We start from the raw sequence: 18,105 nt of genomic DNA on the forward strand, positions 1-18,105 counted from the left end.
GTAGATTGCACCCTACACTTACATAGAAAGTTTTAAAAAGATGTTATCGGCATCATCTTCAGCTTCATCCTCACCCTCATCAGTGTGTACGTCATCATCACAGACTATCAATTCATCGCCGCTTGAATCCGCCATTAGAGAACAGTCAGTGCTTGGATGTCTTGGATGGTGAAGGCCTTCCTCGTGGAAGATGTAGTTCATTTTTATAAACATCATTTTCTCCACATTTTTGGGAAGTAACCTTCTACGGCGATCACTGACTAAGTTCCCTGCTGTGCTGAACACTCGTTCAGAGTACACACTGGAGGGTGGGCAGCTTAGGTATTGCAAAGCAAGTTTGTACATGGGTTTCCAAATGGCCTGCTTTTCTTCCCAGTAAGGAAAGGGACTGTCTGACATTTCCATATCAACTACCTCTTGAAAGTAATCCTCCACCATCCTTTGCATGTTTATACTCATATTGGATGGAGTTATGGGCAAAGTGACACATTTTTTCGAAAAATCCTTCAAACCAGCCCAGATGTTAAATTGTTCTCGTCTGCCCCCTGTGTCTTCCCTGCTTCTTTTTTGGAAATTTAATTTTTTACGAGCAACAGCTTGAGAAAGTGAAGGAGGACACGTCGTCAAGCCGAGGCCCAGTTCAGCGGCCAACTTGCTGAGCAATAGCTCCTTGCAAAAGTTCACATCTCGCTCATTTACAAGTAAAGACTCAATGTAGGTTTTAAACCTTGGATCAAGCACAGTGGCCAAAACGTACTGATCCGAGTTCAAGATCTTAATAACTCGAGGATCATTGTGAAGCGAATTAAGTACTTGATCGACAAGGCCAACATACTTTGCTGAATTGCTTGCTTTCAGCTCCTCCTTCATTTTCTCAAGCTGCTTTTCCAATAGTCTAATTAAAGGAATGACTTGGCTCAAACTAGCAGAGTCTGCACTGACCTCACATGTCACAACTTCAAATGGTTTCAGCACCTTGCACAGCACTGAAAGGATTCCCCACTGTGCAAGAGTGAAATACATCCCCCCTCCTTTCCCAATGTCATGACTTGTGCAATATGCTTGGATGGCTTTGCGCTGTTCCTCCATCCTCTGAAGCATGTACAGGGTGGAATTCCACCGAGTTACCACCTCTTGCTTAAGTTGGTGGCAGGGCAAGTTAAACTGCTCTTGGAGCTGCTGTAATCTCCTACATGCTGTGGCTGAATGCCTGAAATGGCCTGAAATTTTACGGGCCACCGAAAGCATCTCCTGCACCTCACGGTTATTTCGTAGGAAGCTCTGCACCACCAAGTTGATGGTGTGAGCAAAACAGGGAATATGTTGGAAATCACCCAGCTGTAATGCTCGCACTATATTGTTGGCGTTATCTGAAATGACATACCCTGGGGAGAGTCCGAGTGGTATAAGCCATGCATCAATCACATCTCTCAGTTTGCGTAACAAATTGTCAGCCGTATGCCTGTTAGTGAAGCCGGTGATACAAAGAGTGGCCTGCCTGTGACAAATGTTACGTAGTGGTGTACATGCTGCTGCTGTTCCTGCTGGTGAAGGTGAATGACCAACCCAGTGGGCTGTCACAGTCATATAGTCTTTGGTTTGGCCACTTCCACTTGTCCACATATCTGTGGTTAAGTGAACAGTGGGCAGAATGGCATTTTTCAGCGCAATCTCTACATTTTTACACACTTTTTGGTATAGTTGTGGAATAGCTTTACGGGAGAAATGGTGTCGCGATGGAATTCTGTAACGCGGACACAAAACCTCAATTAACTGTGAAAAACCAGCTGCGTTTATTGTGGAGATTGGACGCAGATCTAACACTAACATTGCAGCCATGGCGTCTGTGATTCGCTTGGCGACTGGGTGACTGCTGTCATATTTGCTTCCCCTCGCAAATGATTGTTTCACAGTTAATTGCTGAAATGTAGGACTGCTCATTTTATTCACCTGCCTCTGGGATGACGATTCACCCCCAGCAGCAGCAACAGCAGCAGCAGGACTAACGCTTTCTTCAGAGGAATCAATAATAGTGCCGGAGTCATCCAGCCTTAAGTGGGATGCCGGGCTAACTCCGAGCGCTACTGAGGATATTGATGAGGATGGTGTGGTGGGTGTATTTTGTAGCCGTCGGTATGTCGGTGAGCGGAGGGTCTTAGCTGATGAGGGAGTGCTTGTATTCTTTTGGGAAGAACTTTCAGCTTTTCCCAACACTTTGCCATGAACTCTCGTTAAATGGCGTAACATAGACGAGGTTCCAAGATGGTTAAGGTCCCTCCCTCGACTGACTGTGGCTTCACATACACTACAAATGGCTATACAATTGTTGTCTGGATTTGGGTAGAAATAATTCCACACATAAGAAGTGGATTTTTTTGTTTTATGCCCAGGCATGACAATGGCCTTTTTCTTGTCACGTGCCAGAACTGCTGCCACTGGTGCAGGACTTACACAAACAACCTCATCCTCATCAACATCCTCATTAGCGCCCTCGTCGCCTACACAAATCTCCCCCTCATCCTCTTCTAATTCCAAAGTGGCATCCTCAATTTGGGTATCACCGGCTACACTCGGGCTATTAAGGCACACATCAGCAGAATGCTCACGATTAGACATCCCACTGTTGGATGGACTCTCCACAGGGATTGTTGTCATTTGTGAATCAGAGCAAATATTCTCCTGTAATGCCTCACTGGTATCTTGCAGCTCAGCTTTGACGCGTAACAGTAGTTGTGCACCAATTGTAGCCTGGGTAACTTTTTGGGATCTGCCACTAATAGCCAAAGGTGAAGGCCTCATTCTCTCTTTGCCACTGCGTGTGTAGAATGGCATGCTTGCAATTTTTTTTTTATCGTCACTTAACTTTTGCTCAGTTACACTTCTTTTTCGCTTCAATACAGTAAATTTTTTTTTGGTTTTTGTTTTTTGCACTAATTTGAAAACACTCTGTTGTTTGACATCGCCTTGGCCAGATGACGTACTGGGAACACTAACATCAGGACTGGTGACAGAACCTGGTTGCTCATTTAGATCATATGTGGACTGCTTTGAATCCATTCTGAGCGCAAACCACTGGGGAGTGCTAAAAATTATTGAGTAGATACTGCTGACAGATATGACTTTTGACAGCCAGAAATATTAATGCACAATTAGGGAGGACACCCCAAAAACACTGAGGAGTGCTAAAAATTATTGAGTAGATACTGCTGACAGATATGACTTTTGACAGCCAGAAATATTAATGCACAATTAGGGAGGACACCCCAAAAACACTGAGGAGTGCTAAAAATTATTGAGTAGATACTGCTGACAGATATGACTTTTGACAGCCAGAAATATTAATGCACAATTAGGGAGGACACCCCAAAAACACTGAGGAGTGCTAAAAATTATTGAGTAGATACTGCTGACAGATATGACTTTTGACAGCCAGAAATATTAATGCACAATTAGGGAGGACACCCCAAAAACACTGAGGAGTGCTAAAAATTATTGAGTAGATACTGCTGACAGATATGACTTTTGACAGCCAGAAATATTAATGCACAATTATGGGGGACACCCCAAAAGCGCTGGGGAGTGCCAAATATGAAGAAAAAATAATAAACCTCTATCCTCCTCTCTGCACTAGCGATTTTGGTTAGAGCAATTGCAAGAACAATATGGTATTCTCTGTCCCTGCTCTAATTAGCCTATGACTACACCCTGCTCTCTCCCTCTGTCAAATGGCGATGGATTGCTGTGGAGGCGTGTATTTATAAAGTTGAAGTATCGCGAGAACCGAGTCCCGAGATCCGACGACGTCACAATGACGTTCGGCCTCGATTTGGATTCGGAATGGGCGGGAGAGTACCGAGCTGCTCAGCTCGGTACTCGGATACCCAAAGTTCGGGTGGGTTCGGTTCTCGGAGAACCGGACCCGCCCATCTCTAATTTGAACTCATGTCTGCTGTGTTGTGAGTCCAAAGTGCTAACCAGTGAGCTACCTGTGAGATAGGTATTTTGTGAGAAATTTGTGTGAATAATGAAGAGTAGTATTAAGTGTGAGGGGTCTGTGTAGCACGCATGCTGTATTGTTGGTGTTGTCTGTGTATTTTCATGTCTCAGGTTGGGGTAGCGGGTAGCTGTCCCCATTTGCATACAGTCATTCCTGAGTTGTAATCCAGACAGAAACCCTTCCTCTGTGTGGAGGTTGTATATACACTCTTGTGTGTATCCTTTATGGAAGAGTATGCTATGCATTCATTTTGCTGAAAAGGCAAAGATGTATTCACACCACATACATTTTAATACATTCGTTATTCATGTGTTTTTAATGTAGCCATGTGCATGCATTTTGCATACTATACGGCGACTTGAAATCGAAGAAATCCTAAACACAGATCGTGAGCAATGTATGTGTTTTTGACAAGTGTGTATTAGGTTAATTAGTAGCAAAGGAAAAACAACCGTCCAGAGTGTTGCACATCATTGTTATTTGTCAGTGATTAATGAGTAGAGAGCTATGTCGTAAAAATAAGCCCCAGGCATTTATGTTGTGTTGTGTGTAAACAAACTGTTGGGTCCCTCCCACAGTGGGCGTGAGGTTTGCATTGCATGGCTTGTCGTCAATCAGTTGAGAGCCGTCGCTTATGCGTGTAGCATGTTTAAAGATCCGCAGGTGGGTGTGTTTTCTAACGTTTGCGCTGCTTATTTCCGTCCTTTAGACCACATGGGGGTGTGTTTTTGCTGTTTGAGGTGCTTATTTCGGTTTACGTCGCTCAAAGTATGCAACGCAGATGCGTATGCGTTTGCGAATTTTGATGAATCGGGCCCCAGGAGACCAGGTGGAGCACCTGGTCTAATCAATTAAGGAGTCAGCCAGAGCAAGGCCTGACAAGAAGCTTAAAAAGCTGGGTTTGATCTGTGTGTGAGAGACTGGTGCCAACAAGTGCTCAGTGACCAGTTAGGGACCTAACTGTGATAGCCAGTGTTTAGGGCTATTGGCTTATGTTAATTGCTATGAATGTTTCATTTATTTGCTTAAGACACTGCCAAGACTGTTCATCCATCCTGGCAAGTAAATAAACATCAAAGTGCTTCAGAAATACATGTGTGAAGAGCCATCTGTTTGCATGCTTTCCCAGTGTATGTATATATATATATATAACCTAACTATCAGGAGGGAAATTTTCATTAAAGTTGTGGCACAAATATCCTGTTTTCCTTGATATTTTTCAATGCAATCGATACTTTTTTTTGTGATTCTGACACAACATTAATTTGTAAAGCCTTTGTTCCAACCTTGCACATATTTCCTAACATACCTGGAACACATTTTAAAAGGAGATAAATGCACATATTATTAAAAAAAATAATAACATTTTCCTTATATCTAGAATTATCCTTTCCACCATCCTGACACCCCTGAAAATATACCTGTAAACCAAGTAGAAGGATTGCACCAGGAACTTTCCTACCAGTCATCATTTTCAGAATCGTGATCATTATGGTTTATTCTTTATTTATCCTTTATTTGTGCTCTATTTAACATATATTTATCAATCTCTTCCTCCGGATTGTCAGTTGTGCTAGTGATGTACGTACAGCAGTGAACACCATAAACCAGTGTTGGCTAACCTGTGACACTCCAGGTGTTGTGACACTACAATTCCCAGCATGCTTTGCCATTATATAGCAGCTTGTTGCTGGATGGGTATGCTGAGACCTGTAGTGTCACAAATTAGCCAACACTGCCATAAACAGTTTATAATGTGTGACAATATCCACTACTTTGTGCAGTTAAATAATATACTATTAATCTATGTGTGATTAATTCAGTTTTATAAGCTTGAATCTCTTTGGAAACATACCTGAAATTATCATCATAAATATCTGTAATATAATGCAACAAATCAGCTAATTGTTCAATTGCCTCGATATTGTCTAAGTATCCAATATGTCCATGAGTGAAATAATTTTAAAAACCTACTTTTACTTTAACTGAGTGTTCTATTTTAAAAAGATGTTTATATTTAGCACTTATTGTTTTTATAGATCTCCTTGTTCTACGGTTTATATTCTGATTGATAATGCCAATCAGATACTTGTGTTCCATTACAACTGTAATAGGAATGAATTCACCAATATAACATATACCTTCAGATTTTTGAGGTAGCCATTTATATGCTCACCTTCCACATATTAAATACAAATTCTCACTAAGTGTATGTGGTATATCAGACATTAAACTATGAGCTGCATCATAGCCCAATTCACAAGTGGTCTGATTAACAGAACATTGATCAGTTCTTCAATTAAATTTAAGTTGTTAAACTGTATAATCCTCAAACATTCTTTAATTGATCCTAAATATATTGTCGGTACATTATAATTCACTCCCTTCTGCTGAATTGTAGGATTACTGTCACGGTCATCTGTATTTCTGGATCCGATTCGGGACCCTTGGGCCTAGCTGGAGCAGGACTGAAACAGAACCTAGCGACCTGGATGATCCTTCTGCTCATGTAGAATCCTCAGAATAGCATAAGCAGTATAGGAATATAAGGACCGGGGTCTTTGCCTGAGTACTGGACTGGAATCCGGCGTTATACCTGACTGGAACTGTTCGTGGGAACTCAATCCCAGGTTCTGTGGCCAGGCACACAGGACCGGAACCCACTAATAAGAACTCAGATAGGAAACACACAGAAACTCAGAAGAGAGCGAGCTGGAACTGGAGACAGGGACTAGGAACTCAGAACCGTGACACAGAATGGCGAACTCAGGACTGCGTGGCAGGCACAGACCTGGAACCCATACACAAATACTCACAACTGGAAATAAGACTCAAAACCAGCTGTAACAACAGAACAGATGATACTGGTAAAGGCCCTGGTACTGCAGAATAGATACTGGATGGTGCAAAGTTCTTACTGAGATGAGCACTCTTGCTGAATGTTGAATATTGCAGGAAGATGAGTAGCTTGAAAGTACAAAGTACTTGCAGGATCACGAACTCCAGATAATGCAGTGTGCTTAGAAGAATATATGTTTTTTTAGAATGCAGGATACTTGCAAAGTGATATGTATAAAGAGGATCACTTTGTAAACACAGGGAAACAGGAACAGTGCAGGAACAACTGGAACCTGGAGCCAACAACTATCCTCAGGAAAGAAGTGTGTTGTTCTAGCAATGAACAGATCTCAGCAGCAGATTTAAATAGGGTGTCCCAAACAACTAGTGGCTGCACAGTTCATGTGATCACAGCTGCTGAATCTGGTTGGTCTGGAAAGATCAGCTGACTGCATCCAAGATGGCCACGCCCATGCAGCAGAACAAACAGTATGGGGTAAATGTATGAACATGCGGGTTCTTCAACACCCGCGTGTTCAGCGTGTTCGGCGATTAAATTTCAAGCGGCGCTGCATTGTAAAGGGAAGTTTCTCTTTACAATGCAGCGCCGCTTGAAATTTAATCGCCGAACACGCTGAACACGCGGGTGTTGAAGAACCCGCATGTTCATACATTTACCCCTATGTGTTAGTTTACAAAATGAAGATGTGATGGACAGGAAGGCTGCAGGCGTCCAAGAGGGACCCAGGTAGCCGTGACATGACATGACAGCGGTGGATGAGGTAAGTGTGGCTAAGACCCCGATGTGGGACAATTAGCAGTTTTATTATAACATGTTATATTTTCATGTATCACATTATAATATTTTATCAACTTTATATATGGTGGCATAGTAGTACTATACTCTCCTTTAGTCTTGTTACCACATTTTTGCTCACCTAATTTACTTTCATTTATCGGAAACGGTACAAGGCCAACATTATGATGTCTACAAGGTACTTGATTACAAACCCAACACTCACTGGTATTAAGCTTATTTTCTATCAATTGCTGAAATATATCTATAGAATGTTGATCACTGAAAAAAATTGGATCATTGTGGCACTATTGGACACATTGGGCCTGAGTCATTAAGGGACGCAAAATGAGCGCAGCGTATGTACGTGCACTAATGCACGTACTTGGTGGCTGAGAACGGCCGAAGTCATCAAGCTGCGTATTCCCACATCCGCAGCTGCCTGACTTGCTACGCAAATGTTCCTATTGTACCCGTTTACGGGCGTACACACCAGCACATACTTGCATAACCTGCAGAAGCGAACACTACGCTGTTTAGTGCATAGTAACATCATTGGTGTATCTCTCAATTGTTGAATCATGGTGCTGGTTGTAATTAACCATAAAATATATATTCCCCTTGTTATGCTACTTTGTTTACCCTGTCAAGATGTTTTAGTTTTGATGAATTAAATTTATTAATATAAAAATATTTTCAGTGTTTTATCTTATATCATATATCAGTATATCATGTATATTTGATGTGGTTTTATTATGTCATATGTATTATATAATATATATATATATATATATATATATATAGATTATATTATATTATATTATATAAGCCTTTCATGTGAGCTGGAAGGAAAATGATATGAACAGGAGTGAAGTAGTTATTCAAATAACCTATGTTTTCAATCCAGAGATTTTCAACAAAGACTTGCACAGACTTCTTCGACTTGTCCATTGCATCCAGGAGACTCAAAAGGATCAGGATACGCCTATATACTTTCTCAGCCAATTGTTATATGATATGTGTAAATTATAGTACAACCTTCTTTTGTTGAAACACAAAGTACATCTCTGGTGTGTTTAAGATCAGAGTTTTCAGCATAGAAAAAGAGTGGAAGCTTATTATTTTGTAAATAAACAATGATCCAATTTTATTTGTTAAGTCTCTTTTTATGAAGGAATTATTTTATTACTTTATTAACCTATAACACCAATGAGGTTATGCCGCTAGCCCTGTTTTCCCTGTGTATCATGTTGTGTCTTGGTTCTGTTTTCAGTATATGTTATGAAAGAGGTTATGCCGTACATAACTGTTATTTCTTTGGGGCCTTATCACATTATATCCCGGATGTGAGGGGTGACCCTATTGGTTGGCCTCTTCTCCATTGGCTTTTAACCAACAGCTTGACTTAAGTGTATAATGATAATACGTAAATTTGGTCAATCAAATCACACACATACCAGTTTTCCTTTTAACAAAACATTTTTAATTTATAAACTAAAACTAGCAACAAATGTGAAAAAATAAACAATCAATAAAATGTATTTCATTTTTTTTTTAGATATTTAACTTTTTTTTTTACTTTTTTTGGCTTTTTCTTTATACTTTTTATATTTTTTTTCTTCTTTTTTTATTTCACTCAGAAGCCTCTGGCTGTGTCTTGGAGGACCCATCAACTCCTCATCAGCTGCAAAAAACGAAAGACAACAATTTAGTTAATGCACTCTTAAAACATTAATGTGGAAATGCTCTAGGTTCCTGTACCTATGCATTTTTTAAGCTCGGTATAGTGCATAAATGAATGTTACCCAAACACTGGGCCCATTCATTTAATTTTTATAAATGTAGTAGTAATTATTATTTTTAATATTATTACTTTATTGTCGTGATGGATTGCACCTGAATGAGGAGGGGGCTGCAGTGCTAGGGGAGAGGATGGTTAGAAGGTTGGACGGAGATTTTAAACTAGGCTCCGGGGGGGAGGGGCAAGCAAGTATTTATGGGATAGACATTGAGAGTAGTAAGGAGGAATTTAACAAGAGTAAAGGGGGTGGAGAGGGGGGAAAGGGAAGCATAGCCGATAAGGAGCGGCCCTTTTTAAAGCAAAAAGAAATACCTAAGGGAGGCAATAGACTTAAGTGTATGCTTGCAAATGCAAGAAGCCTGACAGGTAAAATGGGGGAGTTAGAACTAGTAGCAATGAATGAGCAGTATGATATTATAGGTATTACTGAGACCTGGTGGGATGATACACATGACTGGGCAGTCAACTTGGAAGGCTATTCTCTCTTCAGGAGGGATAGGGTAAATAAAAGGGGAGGAGGAGTATGTCTTTATATTAAGCCAGAATTAAAACCAAGTATTCAGGAAGTTATATACGAGAATATTGGTGATAATATAGAGGCATTGTGGGTGGAAATATCCAGCGGAGGAAAAAGTTCAGAGAAGTTTTTGATAGGGATATGCTATAAACCGCCAGATATTAGTACGATTGAGGAAGCCCAACTTCTACAGCAAATTGAAAAGGCTACACAACTAGGTCAAATTTTAATTATGGGGGATTTTAATTATCCGGACATTGATTGGAGTACTGAGACCTGCGGTACAGCTAGGGGAAATAGGTTTCTGAGTACGCTAAAAGACCATTACATGTCCCAATTAGTTGAGGAACCAACTAGGAATCGGACTATACTGGACCTAGTAATAACAAGCAATGTAGACGTAATATCAAATATTCAAGTAAAGGAGCACTTGGGAAACAGTGATCATAATATCATAATATGGTCTCATTTGAAATTAGTTTCTAGAAACAACAGTATAAGGGATCAACTAGGACTTTAAACTTTAAAAAGGCAAATTTTAATATGCTAAAGGAGTCTATAAAGAGCATAGACTGGGACAAAGCCTTTGAAGGTAAAAATACGGAAGAAATGTGGGCTGTCTTTAAAATGTTGTTGGAAACATACACGTATAAGTTCATTCCTATGGGAAATAAATGTAAAAGAATTAAGTCTAAACCAATGTGGCTAAATAAAAAGGTAAGGGAAGAAATGCAAAGGAAGAAGCGTGCATTTAAATTGTTTAAGTCTGAAGGGTCAGAGGAGTCCTTCCATAGGTACAAGGAATGTAATAAAACATGCAAAAAGGAAATTAGATTGGCTAAATTAGAAAATGAAAGGCACGTTGCAAAAGAAAGTAAGACAAACCCCAAAAAGTATATAAATGGCAAAAGGATTAAAAAAGATAATATAGGACCCCAAAGAAGTGAGATGGGTGAATTGATAAATGATACTAAGGAAAAAGCAGAGATATTAAACACGTTCTTTTCTTCAGTATTTACCAGAGAGGAACAAATGGCAGGAGTAATACATAAAAATGGAAATGAAACCATGCCATTAATTAATACTTGGTTGTCAGAGGAAGAAGTCCAAAGGCGACTGAAGAATATTAAGATAAATAAAGCTCCAGGTCCAGATGGCATACACCCAAGGGTCCTTATGGAATTAAACTCGGAAATAGCTAGACCGCTATTCTTAATTTTCAAAGATTCAATCTCATCAGGCTCAGTACCAAGGGATTGGCAAATAGCAGATGTGGTGCCGTTGTTTAAAAAGGGGACGAGATCACAACCAGAGAATTATAGACTTGTAAGCCTGACATCAATAGTGGGGAAACTACTGGAAGGTATTTTAAGGGACAGTATTCAGGATTACTTGGTACGCAATAAAATTATTAGTGGGAATCAACATGGATTTGTGAGGGATAGGTCATGTCAAACTAATCTAATTAGTTTCTACGAGGAAGTTAGTGGGAACTTAGACCAGGGCAGGACAGTAGATGTGGTCTACTTAGATTTTGCAAAGGCCTTTGATATAGTGCCACACAAGAGGTTGGTTTACAAAATAAGGGAACTGGGTCTAGAAATCAAAATTTGTACTTGGATCGAAAACTGGTTAGAGAATAGGGAACAGAGAGTTGTGATAAATGGAACATTTTCTAATTGGTCAAAGGTCTTAAGTGGAGTTCCTCAAGGTTCCGTGCTGGGACCACTCCTTTTTAATATATTTATTAATGACCTTGGTGATGGTTTAGAGAGTAAAGTTTCTATTTTTGCAGATGACACTAAACTCTGTAAGGTAATAAAATCAGAGCAAGATGTAGCTTCTCTACAGAGGGACTTAAATAAACTGGAGGATTGGGCGGCTAAATGGAATATGAGGTTTAACACAGATAAATGTAAGGTTATGCATTCAGGGATCAAAAACAAGAACGCAATCTATAAATTAAATGGAATTAATTTGGGAGAATCTATAATGAAAAATATGTTTAAGAAAGGGTTAGACAAATTTTTAGCGGAAAGGTGTATCCAGGGATACGACCGTTAATTTAAAATAAAGGATAGTAGTGGATATAGGGTAAAAATTGGATTGCAATATTGAGTCTGGAGGGATTTTCAAAATTGAAACAGATGGGCGGTTGCCTACTCTGGATTAATTTCAAATATAAGTGCAGGATCGCAGGAGATCCAAAATAGGTTGAACTTGATGGACTGGTGTCTTTTTTCAACCTCATCAACTATGTTACTATGTTACTATGTTACTATGTTATAAGGCAACAGAAAGGGTCTGCAGTGCCAAACATGTTAGAACACAAAGTACATGTCTGGTCTGTTTAAGATCAGAGTTTTCAGCATAGAAAATGAGTGGAAGCGTATTATTTTGTAAATAACCAATTATCCAATTTTATTTGTCAAGTCCCTTTTGCAGAATAAATTATTTTATTACTTTATTAACCTATAACACCTAACCTAACACATAACCTAGGTAATGCCGCTAGCCCTGTTTTCCCTGTCACACAGGGGACAGGGTAAAGCAAATCAGAATATCTCTGACAGATAGTGAAATGGATGGTCGAAATCAGCAAGAAGAAGGGCAAAGCTTAAGAAAACAGGGTAAACAGGCTTAGCGAAGAAGGGCAAGAGGTATGGAGGGTGAAGGAACCGTAGAAAGAGCACACAACGAAAGAGGGCCAGGCGCATGAGAGCTTACAACCTAAAGTGAAGGGGGAAACACAACTAATACGAAGAATATAGTATGAAAGTGTATTTTTCTAGACATGAACTTTCTCCAAATTTGTGTCAAGGACAATTTCACCCTCCTTTTTAAAGGCAGCCAGCTGAGTTGTCCTGCGCACAAGACAAGAATTGGGGGTGGGGGCATTTTTCCCATTGTGGGAACTTAGGATGCCCTGTACTGTGAATGGACAGTGAAAACTGTTTCTCATGTTCCACATATATCTTGTAAAAAAAACAAAAAACCAACTCATGTATTGTAAAATTACCATGTAATGTACTTACTTTCCTCAACCAGCACTTCTGGTTGCTGAGAGGTGTGTTGTGGTGAGTCCTGGAAGAGCAGAGGTGATGTTGACAATTCATACGACACCGGCGACTGCGCCACCACCGTTGCCTTCTCCTGTGGCTGTTGGCTTCCACTTGGTTGCTCCGGTGGGACGACAGGTTGATTTGCCCGTTGGTTTTGGGAGCTGCGTTGGCGTCCTGTTGGAGAGCATGATGTGTTATCTAAGGTGTATTTTTATAATTTCTTCAACATATACAAGTAATACATACATGCAGCGAATGGTAGCTTTGAATGGTAAAATGATACTCATGTCAATAACATGAAAAGTTTGTGAAAAAATTACACTAAGATTTAGAACATATATATAATAGTAAATAATCAGAATAATAGTAAATAATAAACCTAACATTAATAATATGTTTAGTATGATACTGGTCAGAAAATAGGCCTTTTCTGTCCATATTTAATGTGAGCTGAAAATATTACATTGCCATATTATATAGTGTTTGAGGGCGACTTACTAGTGACAATTTCCGCCCTCAAATCTGCCAAAAGGTCAGGCTGTCTTCTCCTCAGATCACTCCATCGGCGTTGCAGTTGCACTATGGAGCGCCGGGTGCCAGCCTGCATTTGCAGACGCCTGCCAACGGTTCTGTATGCCTGCATTTTTTGCTAATTTTCCACGTACCTCCATGCGGGCTGAAAGCAACGGTCCATCGTTGCTGTAAGCACCCGCAGCTCGGTACGTGAGAATGTTGTGGCCCTCATTTTGTATCACAAGAGCCAGTTTAATATCACGCTTACCTATTGGTTCGCAGGGCACGTCGGTGCGTCTGCACGTGCATCGCGGAACCTTTACTAAGATGGCTGACTGACCTGTCAATCACTGCTCGGCCTAGCGTTCTGGCGCGTACGCAACGCAAGACCATAAAACCTCATACTACATGCGATAGTTCGCCCTGACAATTTCTGCATGGGCCAAGTTTTTGCTATCAGGAAACATAATACATTGTTTGATATTGAGGTAAGTAACATGGGCCTAGGACTGCTACCTGACATAGCATAGAAGGAAAAGGAATAATTGCACTTTCTTTTTTTCTTTTGTAGTTTGCTATTACAGTTTGGAAAAACTGAACCTTGCTCCATTTAGAGGTAAGTAACATGGGCCTAGGACTTCAGCTTTTTGGTATAGTGATGCACTAAACTTATTTTATTTCCATTTGTAGACATGTCTGAACAAGACACAAATCAGCCATCAGGATCATCATCTGGTGCTGCCAAAAAAACCTGGCAGCCAAATTTTTGAAAAAATGAAATAGACATTTTGGTCGAATTGGCTGTTGATAGGCTCCACTCCACTCTGCGTCCACACTCTGCACCATCCAAAGCCAGAATATGGGAAGAAATAACAAATGAGGTCAATGCCGTGGCTCCAATCAGATGCAAGGTTAATGAGGTCCAGAAAAGGTAAATATTGAAGAATCCAAAAATTAGCTCTTTGTTCCTATGTAAAATGTGTCCAAATTTTGGGGATAATTTTATCCTGCTAATGTGTCTATTTTGCACACAAGTGGCCAGACTTTAAACGCCGCCTAAAAGACAAAACCGAAGACATGCCAGAATGACAGGTGATGGACCTCCAGCACTGCTTGAACTGACTGCATTTGAGACCAGGGCATTGGTCCCTTGTAGGGGCCAATACAGCGGAAGAAATTTCGGAGGATGAGCTGGTGGAGGAGCCACGTGATGTGGAAGAGCATCAGATGAGTGAGGAGGCAGAAGTCAGTGAACGGGAATCACTGCACGCCTGCTATCACAGTATTAGAGACACAAATGCCACTGTTCAGTCCAATACCACAGATATTGCCACAACCCTCACCCGTATGGAGCACACTTTACACAGAAGCCTCATCCGTATAGAGAACACTATGGATTTAAACCTTACCTCTATCAACACTACCCTTACCCGTCTCACTGACCTTATTGCAATGTATATCACCAATCCCCAATCATGCATATCACAGGAATCTTCTCCTACTTCTTTCTTTCCACCTCTCAGTCCCATGTATCAATCACACTACACTTCACCCGATTATCGTTCCACAAGTAGGCCTTATCGCGCGCACCCGTCTTCACATATTGAACAACTCCACTCTCAAGGTTCCATTGGTTCTAGTCTAAGACCCCAAATGCATCACCATCATTTCCAAAGCAACCCATTGTTGACATTGACCCATATTCACATTCTAATCCGCAAAACAACTATTATTTACCTCCACTTGCCCCTTCTAACCCCTTCTGCCATCTCTGCCCCTTCTGCCTCCCGTGCCCCCCGTGCTACCCTTGCCACCCGTGCAACTTGTGCCACACAATCATCGGCTGCTGCACAGTCACTCACTGCTGCTCCACTCCTTTGGACCAGTCCACTCTCAGGGGAAACATTTATTTATATTTTGCCAATGCAAGTTCCCATTGTGAATCAATATCAGCCAGTGTATCATTTTTAGGGGCTTGAAAATTAGCCTCATTCCACTTACACTGAATATTTAAAGTAGTAAGTTCATCTGAGGTTAACAGAGCATGAAACAATTGTGTTTTGTATAATCTTTGCAATTTAATTATTACCTCTGCAGGGTTAGTTTTATAATCTTTACATTCGGTAACACTTAAACTCAGTTTGGTTCTTGGGACATGAGCTACCTAGTGTATTTTGGGCCGGTGACTTTCTCTACTGCTTGGTGGCTGGTCCCTCCCCCGAGACCAGCCACCTTCTATATTGGCCGCGGATACTTCTGATCCGCCCCTCCTCCCACTCAGTGATAGGCCAAACATTTGGCCTGTCACTCAGAGACTTGGTGTCACATGGGACGTGCACCACGTGACAGGTGCTGTCCCAAGTGTGAAATGCTGCAGACAACGTGCGGCGCGAATGGATCAAGGTAAGTGTTAATATAATGTGTGTGTTATGTTATTACAGAGTGTGTGTGTTTAATGTTAATATAGAGTGTGTGTGTGTGTGTGTGTGTGTGTGTGTGTGTGTTATGTTAATACAGAGTGAGAGTGTGTGTTATGTTAATATAGTGTGTGTGTGTTTGGGCACAGTCCTTACTGTAGAGTGTGTGTGTGGGGACAGTCTCTTTATGTAGAGTGTGTGTGCGTGCACACAGTGTGTTAATGTAGAGTGTGTGTGGGCACAGTATGTTATTGTAGTGTGTGTGTGTGTGTGTGTGGACACAGTCTGTTACTGTAGAGTGTGTGTGGGGACAGTCTGTTTATGTAGAGTGTGTGTGCGTGCACACAGTGTGTTAATGTAGAGTGTGTGCGCACACAGTGTGTTATTGTAGAGTGTGTGTGTGTGTGCGGGCAAGTATGTTGTAGAGTGTGTGTGGGCACAGTATGTTATTGTAGAGTGTGTGTGGGCACAGTATGTTATTGTAGAGTGTGTGTGGGCACAGTATGTTATTGTAGAGTGAGTGTGTGTGTGCATGCACAGTATGTTATGTAGAGTGTGTGTGTGTGTGAGGGCACAGTATGTTAATGTAGAGTGTGTGTGGGCACAGTATGTTAATATGTGAGGTGTAGAAGTAATTATTAACAAAAACCCTATATTACCAATGAGTTCAATAGAATGAACTAATGAACTTGAATTTTGTTTCTGTGCTTTAAGAAAACAAATAAATACAGAATTGCATAACAAGAAACATGTTTTTAGTAAAGTTCCATTATTGCACAATATCTGGATATGGCCAAAGAAATATTGGCTTCTTTAAAGGTCATGATGACCGTCCAGGATGAACATGTAATTTTAATTATAGAGACTTAGATTGCCAGCAGTGATGTTAGCTGGGAAGGTGTGTTCTGAAGTACTAAAGAGTATCATCTCTATAAATGTAGGAGTTAATCAAATATGGAGTGTCAATTGGCATTTGAGACCCTGGGCGTATGTCTGCTTCGTCCAGTATGGCTGTGTCTATGTATAATAACTTTATAATAAACTATAGAAATATTATATTTTGGAAACCGGCTCATCTCTTTTATTATTTAAAGAGACGGAAAGAGAAAATCTTATACAGAGGGAAGGGGGATCTTAATAGAATGTGGGAGGTAGGCAATTTAATGGTGGAGTGCAAGTGGGGGCTAAATATTTTATTTGTGGGATGATGGCAGGGCAATTTAATTTAATAGTGGGACCTATTAATTTATGGTGAGGTGAAGAACCTTTAATGCTGGGGTGGTTTTGGACTATTAAGTGAATATGGGGCTGTTTTGTGGAGGAGGGCTATTTATTAAATGTGAATATGATTTATTTCATGTTGTGAATGGTTTTAGGAAATGGTTATATTAAACGTAAATGCTATTTAATTTAATGCTGGGGCTGTTTGGAGGGAGGAAAATAGGTTTATATATTAAATGGGATTACTTTTATTGTTACTACTTTACTTCTGGGGCTGGGTGGACGGAAATAAGTCTATTTATTAAATGTGTTTGCTATTATTTTCATGTTAGGGCTGGTTGGGGGGAAATAGATCTATTTAGCACATTTTAATATTATTTTAATGTGGCGGATGGAGGGAGGCCTAATAATAAAATGTGGGTGCTACTGATATAACACTGGGGCTGGTTGGAGTATTCTAAATCTCATGAACTCATTTTATTTCCAAATAGGGCCTCCAACATTCCAGGATCAATGCAAGCAGCAACTGAGCTAAAGACACCAGCAGCCACATGTGGTGAAAGTGACAACAACAGTTAGGAGAGAGCAGGACAGTCTGCCAATTGTCCTGAATCTGGTGGGACAGTCCTGAATTTGAATGACTGTCTCTTAGTCAGGATTTTGGTCCAATAACAAGGACAGTTGGCAGGTATGTCCCGATTCACACTATACTGTTCTTGAAGGGAGAGCTGTGTACACCTAACAGTAGTGCACATACTGGTCTGAACCAAATTATTTGTTCAAAAGTGTTTATATGTAATTGCTATCAATAAAAGAATAAATTGCGGTTTAACATACCTACCCATACACTGATATATGTCCACTACACTCTTTGCGCCCGGAAAATATTACCTTGTTGTTGTATTTACTTTCCTAGAGGATTGGGACCCACTTCTCACAAAAC

Source organism: Mixophyes fleayi, unplaced genomic scaffold (genome assembly GCF_038048845.1).
Source record: "Mixophyes fleayi isolate aMixFle1 unplaced genomic scaffold, aMixFle1.hap1 Scaffold_1452, whole genome shotgun sequence".
Lineage (NCBI taxonomy): Eukaryota > Metazoa > Chordata > Amphibia > Anura > Limnodynastidae > Mixophyes > Mixophyes fleayi.